This window comes from Crocuta crocuta, unplaced genomic scaffold, assembly GCF_008692635.1.
Source record: "Crocuta crocuta isolate KB4526 unplaced genomic scaffold, BGI_CrCroc_1.0 scaffold25, whole genome shotgun sequence".
NCBI classification, from domain to species: Eukaryota; Metazoa; Chordata; class Mammalia; order Carnivora; family Hyaenidae; genus Crocuta; species Crocuta crocuta.
The window spans coordinates 3,690,179-3,703,943 of NW_027532015.1; the positions used below are offsets into that span (position 1 = coordinate 3,690,179).

Genomic DNA, 13,765 nt, shown 5'->3' on the forward strand with positions numbered 1-13,765 from the left:
AATATCTTTTTCTTGCTTACCTAGGAAGACTAAGACTTCTAGGACAAGATTGAATAGCAGTAAGAATGCATGTCCTTGAATTGTTCCTGATTTCAAAAGATACACTTTTCTTTTTTTTTCATTAATAGACAGCTCTTTTTATTTCTTCTCCAGATTGATTTCCTCCCAACGTACAAATTATTAGCCGATTCTTATTATGTGCCAAACATGATTCTAATGGTTTTATTTATATTAACTCATTTAATTTTTATAACACCCCCAAAAAGTTATTTACAGAGATTAATATCATTGGCTCCATTTTACAGATGAGCACACAGAGGTGAAGAGAGTGTAACTCCCAATATCATACAACTAGAAAGTAGTATAGTCAAGATAAAAGATACACTTTTCAATATCTCAACATTAAGTAAGGTATTATTGTCGTTTTTTACATGGGGACCTCTGGCGCCTGGGTGGCTCAGTCGGTTAAGTGTCAGACTTCAGCTCAGGTCATGATCTCATGGTTCATGGGTTCTGTGCTGACAGCTAGCTCAGAGCCTGGAGCCTGTTTCAGATTCTGTGTCTCCCTCTCTCTCTGACCATCCCCTGCTCATGCTGTCTCTCTCTCTCTCTCTCAGAAATAAATAAAACAAAAAAAAATTTAAATGGGGACCTTTGATCAGGTTAAGGAAATTCTCTTCTACTTTTACTCTGCTGCATATTGAATTTCATTGATCTCTTGTTCTGACTCTATTAAGATAATCACATCCCCTCCTCCTTTTAATCTGTAAACCAATAATATCAACTGATTTTCTGAGTTTCAAGTAATCTTGCATTACTAAAATAAATCTAATTTGATTTTGATGTAGTACACAGCATACAGAATTCAGGCTACCAATATTTTGTTTAGGATTTTTGCTTCAGTTCTCATCCATGAGTTCCCTGCCCCCTCACCCTCATTTTCAAAACAGAATTATACAAATTTTGTAAAATAAGTTGAGGTAATGTTTCCTCTTTTTCTGCTTTCTGAAAGAGTTTGGTAACATTGAAAATATCTGTTCCTGAATTTTGGGAGAACTTACTAGCTAGGCTTGGTTTTCTTGTGGGAAGATTTTAAACTACTGATCTAATTTTGTTTGTTATCAAACCATTCAGATTTTCTATTGTTACTTGAGTCATTCTAGGATCTTGTCCATTTCATCTAAGTTTTCAATTTGTTTTTATAAACTTATTCATATTATTCTTTTTTTCTAATCTTCATAATCTCCACTATATCTGTGGTTTGGCCCATTTTATTGTTTATTTATACCTTCTCTCTTTTTTCTTGATCAGTTATGCCAGACAAGTATTCATTTATTAATCTTCTTAAAGATCCAACTTCTGGCATATATATCCTCTTTATGGTTTTATTTTTCCTATTTCATTAATTTCTGCTCCTGTCTTTCTTTTCTTTTCTTTTTTCTACCTTCTTTGGATGGATTGTATCGTGTTTTTCAGGTTAACTTCTTAAATTGCATGCTTAGTTCAGTAATTTTCAATTTTTGTCCTTTTTTTATATAAGCCATATAATGGTTATATAAATTTAGGAAATAAATTTTTTTCTCTATACTACTTCCCACCCCACCATCCCACTAGTCTGGAAGTGATACACTCTATAACTAGTCTTTTAGTAGCTCCCTTAGAAATTTTATTATGCCTTTCTAATTACCAAGCCTAATGTTAATATTTTATCCTTTTGAATAAGTCAAGGATGTTTTTCTTATAATCACTTCTCAATCAATTTTCCTATCATTGCCAAACCTTTAATTATGTCTTATTTTTCTTTTCCAGTCCCCGCAAATGAGAGTCACTCTCTGATAGTGAAATCATTACCCCTTTGGGTCCCAAGTTCTTTCAAGTCCTAAGGCAGTCCACTGACTTACTCTGCCTTTCATAGCCCTTGAATGTGGACTTTTAGTCCAAGCCTCACTTGGAGGATACCACAACCATTGAAAACATCAGATTCATGAAACGATTGCTGTTTCTGAGAACTGTTTATCTCAGACAAATTTCCCCTTGTGTGAGATGATCAAACAACAGCGCCTCTCTCACCCCTTTCCTGTTTTCATACTCTGACACATACCGTGCTTTTTAATGAAACAACTCTAGGGGAATTTTCTAGTACCCATGAAAGCCTGCTTTTCAAAATAAAATTAATGAAATATTTTCCCTTTTACTGGGATTCCACTAATTTCCACTGGTCCCCTTTCTTTTCCCTGTGGCTGAAGTCTTGAATCTTTATTAGCAAATAAAGTATTTGGTATTTGATAGGTGAAAACAAAGAGCCTCAGAGAACAGTGGAAACAAGGGCTTTACTTGTCGGGGTGCAGTCCATGTGCTTCCTGAATAAACATTTCATAAAAACCCTTTAAGACAACAGACTATGAGTGGGCCGGCACAGCGCAAAAATGGCCAAGTGAAAGCCAAGTGATAAGAGAGAATTACGAGTATGCTCTTTAAAAAGAAAACTGTATTTCTGAACTGGTCTCTGCTGGGTCAAAGCAATTTAATTCTTTGTCCTACTGTAAATGAAAAACATTTGGTTTTAAACTCAAGATGGAAGCAGAGACTTGACCTCTGGCTGCCTCACTCTGAAACCCATGGCTTGACTCAAATGACCCTCAGTGGCTCCCTAGTGTGCTACATTAGGCTCTTCTGAATTTGGTCTGTCTCAAAGATAATTACATGCGCAAACCATAAACAAATGGAGAAAAAAAGCCAATCTGTGATGGGATGCAAATCTCACCTAAGATACTGGAAGTCCACCACCAGGACCCACCACAGAGGCAGCCTGGCTTTCCTGCAAAAGTCCTGGGAGAGAAGGCGACAGAACTCCGGTAGATGCTTGGCTAAGTTAAGGCACAAAGTGACTGTGATTACTTCTGAGAGAAAGAAAACAGGGTGGAGCAAGTAAATAGGAGGGCAAAGAATTTCATTTGCAAAATCTATATTCAAAATGACCTTTTTGGTTTTTTAGAATCCTTCAAATGAACTTTTCTGAGATAAGTAGACATCTTTTTGTTCAATAATGGGGAAATCTCTTCCATAAATATGCAAAATGAGTTTTTCTCCCTCTCTGAGGAGTCACTGCTTATAATATCTGCAATTGTAACTTGTGAAGATTAGTAATATTAAATTATTTTGTTTCTTCATGTAGTGTTTTAAGTTTTACTTTTCACTTCTTTTTAAATAGATTTTTAAAAGTTTATTTATTTATTTTGAGAGAGAGAGAGAGAGAGACATCATGGGAGGGGCAGAAAGTGGAGGAGGGAGAGAGAATCCCAAGCAAGCTCTGCACCGTCACCACAGAGCCCATGGGGCTTGAACTCTCAAACTATGAGATCATGACCTGAGCCAAAGTCGAATGGTTAAACAACTGAGCCGTCCAGGCGCCCCAAAGTTTTACCTTTCACTTGAATGGGACCTGCTTTATCCACCCTTCTGGATATAATGTTTGTTAGACAGAGGTTTGGGGCATATCTTTTGTAAACCTATTCAGATTCCTCCAGATTCCTTTTAGAACTCATCTTTTCCCAGGATCAAGGGGTGTTGCATCCAACAGTTTTTTCTGTTTATGTATCAAACAGAAAATGCATGTTTCATTTTCCAAGCTATTCTTTTTGAGAGTATACTTCTTTGCTTTTTGCATGAATAATCGGTTCAAAATATCTTAGTGTTTCGTGAGAATGTAAACTTTATAATTTTACAGCTGTTCTTGTACGGCCTTTATTTTAAATTCCATTAATATTTGTCCAGTGTCAACTATGTGCTAGGCATTGTTGTAAGTGTTTTGCATATATGAACTTATTTGATCTTCACAACAGCACTCTGGATATGCACTGTCATTATTTCCATTTCACATGTGGGGAAGTCCAAGCACAGAGAGTTGCAGTGACTTTCCTCCAGTCACACAGCCGGTAATGCTGGACCCATGCTTCAAAATCAACAGACGAATGGATCAAGAAGATGTGGTTTATCTATACGATGGAATACTACATGGCAATGAGAAACAATGAAATCTGGCCATGTGTAGCAACATGGATGGACCTTGAGGGTGTTATGCTGAGCGAAATAAGTCAGGCAGAGAAGGACAGATACCATATGTTTGCACATATAGGAGGATTAGGAGGAACTTAATGGAGGACCATGGGGGAGAAGAAGGGGGGAAATAGTGGGGGAGAGGGAGGGAGGCAAACCATGAGAGACTCTTGAATGCTGAGAACAAACTGAGGACTGATGGGTGTGGAGGGAAGGGGGGAGATGGGCATGGAGGAAGGCGTTTGTTGGGATGAGCACTGGCTGTTATATGGAAACCAACTTGACAATAAACTATTTGTTAAAAAAAAAAAAGTACAGGTTCTGCCTCAGCTGCTCACACTCCTCGGGTTCTGCTATGATACCTCTCTGGCCAGATGCGCTCTGCATTTAACCTGTTTCCCAGGCTCGTACACATGTGGAAGCTGCATTAACTTCTAAAGGCCACTAGCTTTTACTGTACTATACTATGCTAAATCCAACAAGCTGAACACAGATCTGGTATCATTCCACTTATGTGAGGTGCCTGGAGTAGTCAAATTCATGCAGGCAGAAACTGGAAGGATTTCCCTTAATTGGAAGGATGGTTCTTGAGTGGAGGGGAAGGGAGAGGGGAGAATGGGGAGATGTAGGAACTTTCCTACATTCACTCAAACATTCTTGTCTGCCTGGATCCTCCCCAAACTACCTTTTGAAATCTGACCTTCTTCGGAACGTTGTGTGTATCCGTCCCCAGTCCCTTGACCTTGGGGAGAATCCCTCTCAACCCCAGGTCTCCATATCCCTCCCTCATGCCACATATCAGCCTTGTATTAAAGTTACTTGGCTTACTTTCCTCATCTTGTCTTAAATCCTGGAGACTAGGTTGGTGAAGCATTGTATTTGGTGTAGCTTCAAAGAGTTTAGCCAGATACCTGGCACAAATCAGGTGCTCTAAAAACTCATATACTCTTCTAAGGTATAAAAGTCAAGACATTTTTTTGGTCAGTAAATTCATCCATAGTCATTTAGCTCAATTTATAACATGGTATGTTGAACTATATCTAAGACAACCATTTAGGTGTTAGTATTATCCAGTGGGGGTAAAACACTAGACCAATAACTCCTTCCTGTGTTGACTGACACAAGAAGCCCTTCCATGGGCGGTCCCGGGAGAGCAAGATCCGGGGCCAAGGGGCTGTGTGTAGCTGTCGGGGACAGGCCAATTTATGGGATCATGGTTCTTGATGGGAGGCAGGAAGAGGCAGCTAGTTCCCAAACATAAAAGTGAAAATGTGCTAGAAAAACGAATGCACAGAGGGGAGGGGACAGAAAGAGAGCTGTGAGGGTTTGAAAGAGCATTTCTCTTAATTAAAAAAAATGTTTCCTTGATTCAGCATGCCCAACCAAAGGGTCAAAACTGGATTTAAGAGGTTGTTACAAAAGGATTCCCATCACACTTTCTGTGTATTTGTGGAAGTATAAACTGTTTCATCTGAACAGTTCAGTGATTGTCGCTTCTGTGTCATTAACAGGAGACTCCCATATGAATAGATTATCAACTTCGGTAAGCTGCCATTGGTTATGAGCTCTGAAGAGGAAAATATCTATCCAAATGAAAAAATATTATTATTGCTACTTTATTACTTTCAAATTCAGCTGAAGCTTTGTGTTGGGGCCATTGGGACATCTTACAGGCATGGCTTTGATCTCTATAGTATTTATTTCCATATCAGTGTGCGTGTTTTTCCCGGGGAATCTCTAGTTTCTGCCTTGGGGGTTCTTTGGCAGTGCAGATGCTGTTAGAGAGTGCAGCTCTGGGATTTGCCATTTCAGTTCACTATGTAGACTTACCTTTGAAGGCTCAAAAACTATCCAAAGGGGGGGTTGGGGAGGAACAGAGTTATTTTTTTCTCTTCCTACCTTTGAGTCCAATTACCTAATAAAGATTCATCATTCCTTTTGTCTGAGGAGCTCTGTGACCTAATTTTGCTCCTTGCCTCGTTTCAGATATCACAACCCATTTTTATGCATTCAGCTTTCCTAATGAAATCCACATGTCTTAAATCAATAAAGCCATTGTTCAGCTCCCTCCCCTTTTTCGCTAGTACTTTTTGCCTGGTCTGTTTTGTTTGCACACTTGTTTGTAGGAAATATGGCTCTTTATCTAGAATTCCCCCCTCTTTGGGGGGTCTTTTTCTTATCTTTCTTTTGAATGCTTACCAGTTCATTCATGTGCAGCTATTAAACATACAGTTCTTTCTTTATTGGGCTAGTCTAAAAGAAATTTTGTTTATGCAGGTTTTCTTTCTCATTAATGTTTGTTTTAGATAGGTTAAGAAATTAACAGTGAGAAACTCAGTGTCTTTGTTCAATATCTTTGTATACATGTTGGACGTATAAGACCCCTGTGTGAACTTCAGAAATTCAGCTTTTATTGCCTGTCAGTGTTCCCTCTTTTCCTCAGAATCCCCAGTCTGTCCCTTCTTCCATTCAATAGCCAAGCATTACTGAGTATGTGGATCTTGAAGCACCCCCCCACCCCCCACACTCCCGCCAGATCACGTCAAGACCCTCTTTAGTGGCTTTCTACTCCCAATGAATTGTAAACCCATGGAAGTTGCTTGATGGATAGTCTGGCTACTTTGCAAGAAACATTTTATTTATCTGAAATCCAGGACTTCAACATAGAAACCTACCCACAAGCCCCAGAGTTGGTACCAAATGGTATTTTCTTCTGGAATAGCTCTCTCCAAGACTTTTCATAAATTCTAAATATTCTCCATCCCATCAGTAACTTTCATCAGAGTCAAGCAAAATCTAGACCAGCAGCATCTCTTGTGATTTTTCCAGAAGTATTTCCTTCTTTTTTTAGTATCTCCAGGTTATAATGGCAGAAAGTATGGGTCATATTAGCAAATAGGCACTTGAATACAAAAGGTGATGATGATGATGATGATGATGATGATGATGAAGTACCAGGTCCCATGTGGTTAAAACATTAATATTGGGCTATTTTACTTACCAGATTCTCTTGGATTCAACCTAGCAAATGGGAGAGATAGAAGAAGGAATGAGGAGTGCCTGGGTGGCTTAGTCAGTTAAGCACCTGACTTGGGCTTGGGTCCTGATCACAAGGTTTGTGCGTTCATGCCCCACATGGATTCTGTGTCTCTTCTCTCTCTGCCCCTCCCCTGCTTGTGCTGTCTCTCAAAAATAAATGAACATTAAAAAATTTTTTTTTAAAGAAAGAGGACTGAGTAAATGGTGGATCCCAGTGTTCAGATCCTATTCTTTTTTTTTTTTCTTTTATGATCTTCCTTGGCCTTTTTGTGGGTTCCTGCTCATGTTTCTTTTTCTCATTGCAAGCATCTTGCCAGAGTCATGGTAACTCTTTCCCCGCCATCTTCCTTTCCTGCAGTTTTATTTAAATCGTATCCTAAGTGTGAAAAAATGTCCCCCCTCCCCGCCCCCGAAAAACTCTACTGTTACTATTCTGGACTTGATGTGGGAAGGTGACCTTAGAATGAAATCCCCACATGTAGCGTATATAGCTCACTGGCCACTTTAAAAAGCACAAAATAAAATTCAAACCCACCCATGACTGCTTTATTAACATGGTTGCTTGAGGGGAAATAGTTGAAAGGCAAAGCAATGACCACAATCGTTCTGCTTTGTCTACCCAAGAAGAACCATCAGCTTCTAGGGCGCCAGTTTCGTTCAAGGAAGACAGAGAAAGGGAGAATCCTGCTCTGTCCTCTGTGGCAGAGGGTGGCTGCCAAATCCCTTTGCTGTCTTCTCCATCTGTCCCTCTAGACGCGTCATCCTTCTGGAACATTTCCTCTCCAATGTCTAGAATTACTTCTCAGTCACTTCTGCGAACTCATTTTGCACACCAATTCAAGTCTGTTGGACATGCAAACATTTCCTGTACACAGACCCTCTTTGGCTCTTTAGAATTATTTTTCGTCTCGAGCTGGGGAGGCATAGCATCATCACAGCAGAACTGTGATGACATCAGTGAAGAGTAAGAAAGAGGCAGATGGAAACTGAGCTTGGTTTCACTGGGGATGAATGAATTTTAATTAAAAAAGGGAACACTGTATATGAAAAGTGGGAAGAGTTCCCTGGGATAGGGTCCCGACATTGTGCCTCTGGCTGGTGACAGGATCCTGTGGCTGGTTTGTGGGCTGGAATGAGGCTGGGAAAGCTCTCACAAAGGCTCTGCTCCCCCTCCCAGCCTGGGTTCAGGACTGGCATCCAATACCAACTTGAAGCCAAGACCCTCCCCAACCCCCACTCCCTCTCCAGCACCCTCTTGTCTTTGCACAGGTGTTTGCTCCTGGCTCTATCATTAATTGGCCCAGGGAGCACATGGGGGTGCTCTTCAAACAGCGATTCTGATCATTATCAAGGGATGCACTAAGGACTGACCAAGTGACTGCCTGTGACCAGCTGGCCATACCTTCATTGATGTTGTGATTTACCGGTTAGTTCTGCTGTGATGATGTTATGCCTGAGTTATAAGTGGATTTGAGATGCCTTAAAGGAAACAGGCTGTGTGTCAGATCAAGAATAGAAGAAGACATCATTTTGATCACCAATTCCTGTACTGCGTTGACCAAGATTTTACAGCTTTCTTCTGGCTCAGCATGAGGGAGGTGGTCTGTGACAGGCATGGAGAGAGAAGTGACAGCAAGAATTTTGGCCCTTTTGATCTTAACTCCTTCTACTACCAGGGAGGAAGTGACTGAGAGGAACAAGGGCTTCTCTCCTGACTCCCAGATCTGGTCTAAACTTCTCACTCCTTGTTCTCTTTCCTGGGGCTCCTTTGGTGACCATCATGACCTCTGCAGTCTTGCCCCCACAAGCTCAGTGGAAAAGATGAGTGAAGAGAGAACCAAAGATGTGACTCAAAAAGAGAAAAGGGACACCCATCCAGCACATTCCCATGGAGTTTGGTGACTGCACGCCCAGCTCCTCTGCTTATCAGCCGGAAGACGTGGAACGATTCCGAACCTCTCTGTGAAATGGTTTCTTCACACAGCCTTTTAGAATGGGGATAATACAGCATTGTTGTGAGGATTAAATAACGCATAAAAAACACTTGGTATATTTTCCTGGTACATATTAAGTTCTCTGTAAGTGTCAGCTATTAATAAATTACATATAATCTCTTTATTTTCCTCCTAAAAGTTTCACTCCCTCTTTGGCGGCTTAGTGCCATGTATTGGCAAGGATGCATCTTATCTTTATCCAGGGATCCTACCCCTTGGGACTCTCTGAGCTTCTTTTGAAGACAGAGTGTGTGGCTTTTTGAGAAAGAGAGGCATCCCAGAATCAGAGAATGATGAGTCCAGAAGGAACCTTGGCAATCTTCCCAACTTGGAATTCGTAGCATGGAGCCAGAGATGGGCAAGAGGACGATTTTCAGTGTGCCTTAGTCATTGTATAGATCGATAGAAACTTTGATAGAACCATGAAGAAGGTGGGAGATTTGGGAGTCTTCCTGCTTCCGTTTGATCCTCTCTGACTTCTTCAGCTCCTGTTCTTTCCTGGCACCCACCTCAATGTATGGTCCACGGTGGTCCCAGGCCTTTTCCTGGGCTCATTAAACCTTCGTTCCCTGGGGGAAGCCTCCTGGTTGGGTTTAGGAGATTATACGATTCTGGTGATTTACACTGTTAGGAACGGCTGATGTATGTGACCGCATGGCAGTGTTTACATTTTAAAAAGGAAAGCTATTAATCAAGATTATGGGAGTATGAGGTACAATTTGTAGCCTGGAGGGCCTTTCGTCTTCCACCAATATTTCAGAAAATCAGGAGTTTGTCACCTCACTTGGTGGAATGTTGGCTGCCAATCACTGATTCAGAGACAGCCTTCTCTCCTCAGCCTGTGTTGAGATATCTCAAAAAGATATTCAGAGAAGAGGATTCTCTAGTGCCCTACATAGCTCTCCCCGACTGGTCAATAATTCTCACTGTCAGATCGTTTTCTCTTGTATCTGTGCTAAATCCTGTCGGTGCTGTTTGATCCATTCTATTTCCTCCTGTCCTGCCCTCAGTGGAAACAGAAAACAGCTGGTGGCAGTTCCTTGCACACAACAAAGGATTCCGATTTCTGAGGATATTTGGTTAAAAGGTAACTCACTAGGGCAGCCGCCCCCAGTACAGACCTTGCAGGCCATCACTTGGAGGGTTGGGCTCGGGCCTCACACTGCAGAAAAAGCAGGGGCACCATCACACACCAGTTTTATGTCATTGCCGTGTGTGTGACAAATCCCGTGTTTACCTTGGGTGAGCTTCAGAAGGTTCTCGTTGTACCGCATTCCAACTCAGAGCCTGCCACAAAAGGCCCGCGTTTGAACCCTGTTAACATTCTCCACAGCCTTGCAGAGTTCCCGAATGTAGCCAACAAAGTAGCTGCTGTGGAGAGCATGGATAGTGTCACCATTGTCAAAGCGTAGTATTCCTTCGTTTTTGAAAAGGGGAGGGTGGATGGATGGGGTTGACACACAATACTATGGGGCCCAAACTCTGTGTGTTCTCGTTTGTGTTATTCCGTCCTTATGTTATTTGAGGGCATGAACCTTTGCCTGCATGGTGCAAAAAGGGAGACGGAAAAAAGGGAAATGGATTCAGAACTCTCACTTTAAAGTGACTGTAGTACAAGTCTGTGCCCAAACGTTCTTGCCAATACAGCAAAAACATATTGCTGTATCTCTACATCCACAATTCTGAAACAAAAATAATTTCCCAGGTTTTTTACCTTACAAGTCTATCTTTGCTGGATTATCTACTGCGTTTCAAGTGGGTTCGAGGAACTGGTATAAAATGCCAGTGTAACTCATCACGATAAAAGCTAATATTTTTTTAAATGTCTATTGATTTTTGAGAGGGAAAGAGAGAGACAGAGACGGAGAACGAGTTGGGGAGGGGCAGAGGGAGAGGGAGACACAGAACCCGAAGCAGGCTCCAGGCTCTGAGTTGTCAGCACAGAGCCTGATGCGGGGCTCGAACTCTCAAACTGCGAGATCATGACCTGAGCCGAAGTCAGATGCTTAACCGACTGAGCCACCCAGGTGCCTGAAAACTAACATGTATCGAGCACGGGTACCAAGTATTTGATGTGTATTAACTTTTGTAAGCGTCTCGACAATGCTCCGAAGTAGGACTGCTATAATTCTCACTTTGTAGATAAGGAAACTGAGGCACAAAAGAATCAGGAACTTGCTCTAGAAGTAGGATTTGAATCTGGACAGAGTGCTTCCAGAGCCCAGACCCTCAGCCACAGCGTGACATGACCTCTACACCCAAAGCCATGAGCTGAACATGGCCATTTCCCTGAAGGCTCAGATTGCATGATGGTGACTAATTAAGCACATAATTTTTTTACAATGATAAAATAAATATAAAGTCTGTTTTCTTAAAAATAATTTATTTTATTTAACAATCTAGGAAGCTTGCAGCCATCGACAATTCCAGTGCAATTTCAGGTGCAGTTGGGAATTCAGGGATCTCCGTCGAGCTGCTAGTGTCATGGACCTTGTAGGTAAAATGCACACATACTTTTGATAGCACATGTGAAGGGATCTCTCTAAAACTGACTTCATTAGTTCTGTTCTCAGCAGACTGACCTGGGCCACCCAACATGGCTTTCATTGTTGCGAATGTTAGTGCATGTTCTCTTTTTACAATAAATTCATGAACATCCAAAGATATCAGTTTGACATACATGACATCAGGACCTTCACAGCCACCACAGGTTTTCTCTTCTCCATCCATTATGTTCTTATGAAATTCTACTTTACTTCCACAAGAATTTTAGCAGTTTCCTGGTGAGGCAGGGACGGAGTCGATCGGCAGCTTCCGTCAAAACAGACATGAAGTCTTTTTTTTTTTTTTAATGTTTTTTTGTTTTATTTATTTCTAGGAGAGAGAGAGAGAGACAGCATGAGCAGGGGATGGTCAGAGAGAGAGGGAGTCACAGACTGAAACAGGCTCCAGGCTCTGAGCTGGCAGTCAGCACAGAGCCCGACGTGGGGCTCGAACCCATGAACCGCGAGATCATGACCTAAGCGAAAGTCGGACGCTTAACCGACTAAGCCACCCAGGCGCCCCAAAACAGACATGAAGTCTTATGCAGACACACAACCTCAAAGAAATTTTTAGTGTGTAGGGAATTGTTTCAGGCTGCACCCCGGGTGGGAGGGTGTGTACTTCCTCTCTTCCATGTCTGGGGCACACGTTCAGTGAAAAATTTAAGGGGTACTGTGGTGTACCTTCTCCGTTCCTGGGTCCAGTTGTCCCGCACTGAAGCCAAGGTCAGAGTCAGAGGCTGACAATAGCATTTCTAGCCATTTTTCTTGGAGTGTTGCTCTGTCATCTTCCCTCTTCTCAATGTCATGGGTAGGTCATGCTAATGTCCTCACCTGTGGGGCAAGAAAGGAGCATTTCCTCAGACGCTGGGACCAACATCCCAGAAGTAGAGGCTGCACACTGTCACCAGCCATTGCTTCCTGTGCCCTTCCCAGCGTCTGGTCCTTCTGATGCCCCACCCCTGGGTGGGCTGCATTTCCTCCCCGGCGCTCTGGGCCTCTGGGCGTGTGTGCTGAGCTCCACTCCAGCTGTTTGCTGATGATTCCGTGAAACTGGGCAGAAGTCAAAAGGTGAGCTCCTTTTATCGTTGAATGCATCAAAGATGGGCTCAATGTTTGACCGAAAGAGAGTCTTTTCAGATCTTGAAATGTGTCCATGCCCACACTTCCCTCCTTTCTGGGAATCAGGAGCACAGAGAAAGCAGGATCCTATCAGCTTCTCCTTCATGGCACGTTTATAAGGAGGAGCCGGCACACAGCTGTGAGGACGTCTTCTGAGCACCACTGAGAGCGCTACTCCATTTCTCACGGAAGGCTCCGCTGAGCAGCAAGTTTACATTAGCAAAACAAGTTCACTCTATTGGTGTTATTGTTTTCGTCCCTTTCTTTCCATACGGGATGATCACAAACTAAACTCTAAGACAGATTGTGTTCATAAAATGCACCAGGATGACAAATAGCATGCCAAACTGGAATCTATCTCGAGAATATTCTCCTGGTACTATGGGCATGACTTTTTTCTTTCTCATGTTCTTTTTTTTTTGTTTTGTTTTTGTTGTGTTTTAAATTACACTTTTTGAAATAACTGCAGATTCACATGCGGTCGTAAGAAACAGCACAGAGAGATCCCACGTACCCCTCGCCAGTTTCCCCCAATGGTAGCATTCTATACTAGTTCAACATCACGACCAAGATATTGATAGTGACACAGTCCAGTTACAGAACATTTCCGACGGCACAAGATCCCTCGCGTTGAAATTTTATAGCCAAGTTCGCTCCGCTCCCTGCTGACCCATGCCAACTATGAACCTGTTCTTCATTTCCATAATTTTCTCATTTCAATAATGTTATCTATGGAGTCATGTATAGGATTGAATTCTTTCATGCAGCATAATTCTTGAGAGATTCAACCAGGTTGTTTTGTGTATCAGTAGTTCATTTCTTTTTATTGCTGAGAAGATTCCATGGTAAGAGTGTACCGCAGTTTGTTCAACTGGTCACCCACTGAAGGACTTCTTTTTTCTTTTTTTCTCCCGCTTGGGGCTTTATGAATAAAGTTGCTATAAACAATTGTGCCAGGTTTTTGTGTGAATGTGTTTCATTTCTCTGGGATAAATGCCCAGGTGCACAATT

General features: G+C 41.9%; 1 pseudogene; it reads right to left on the reverse strand.

The window, feature by feature from the left end:
- Positions 1 to 11,480: 11,480 nt before the first annotated feature.
- On the reverse strand, positions 11,481 to 11,819 carry LOC144241540 (elongin-C pseudogene; annotated as a pseudogene).
- Between the last annotated feature and the right edge of the window lie 1,946 nt (positions 11,820 to 13,765).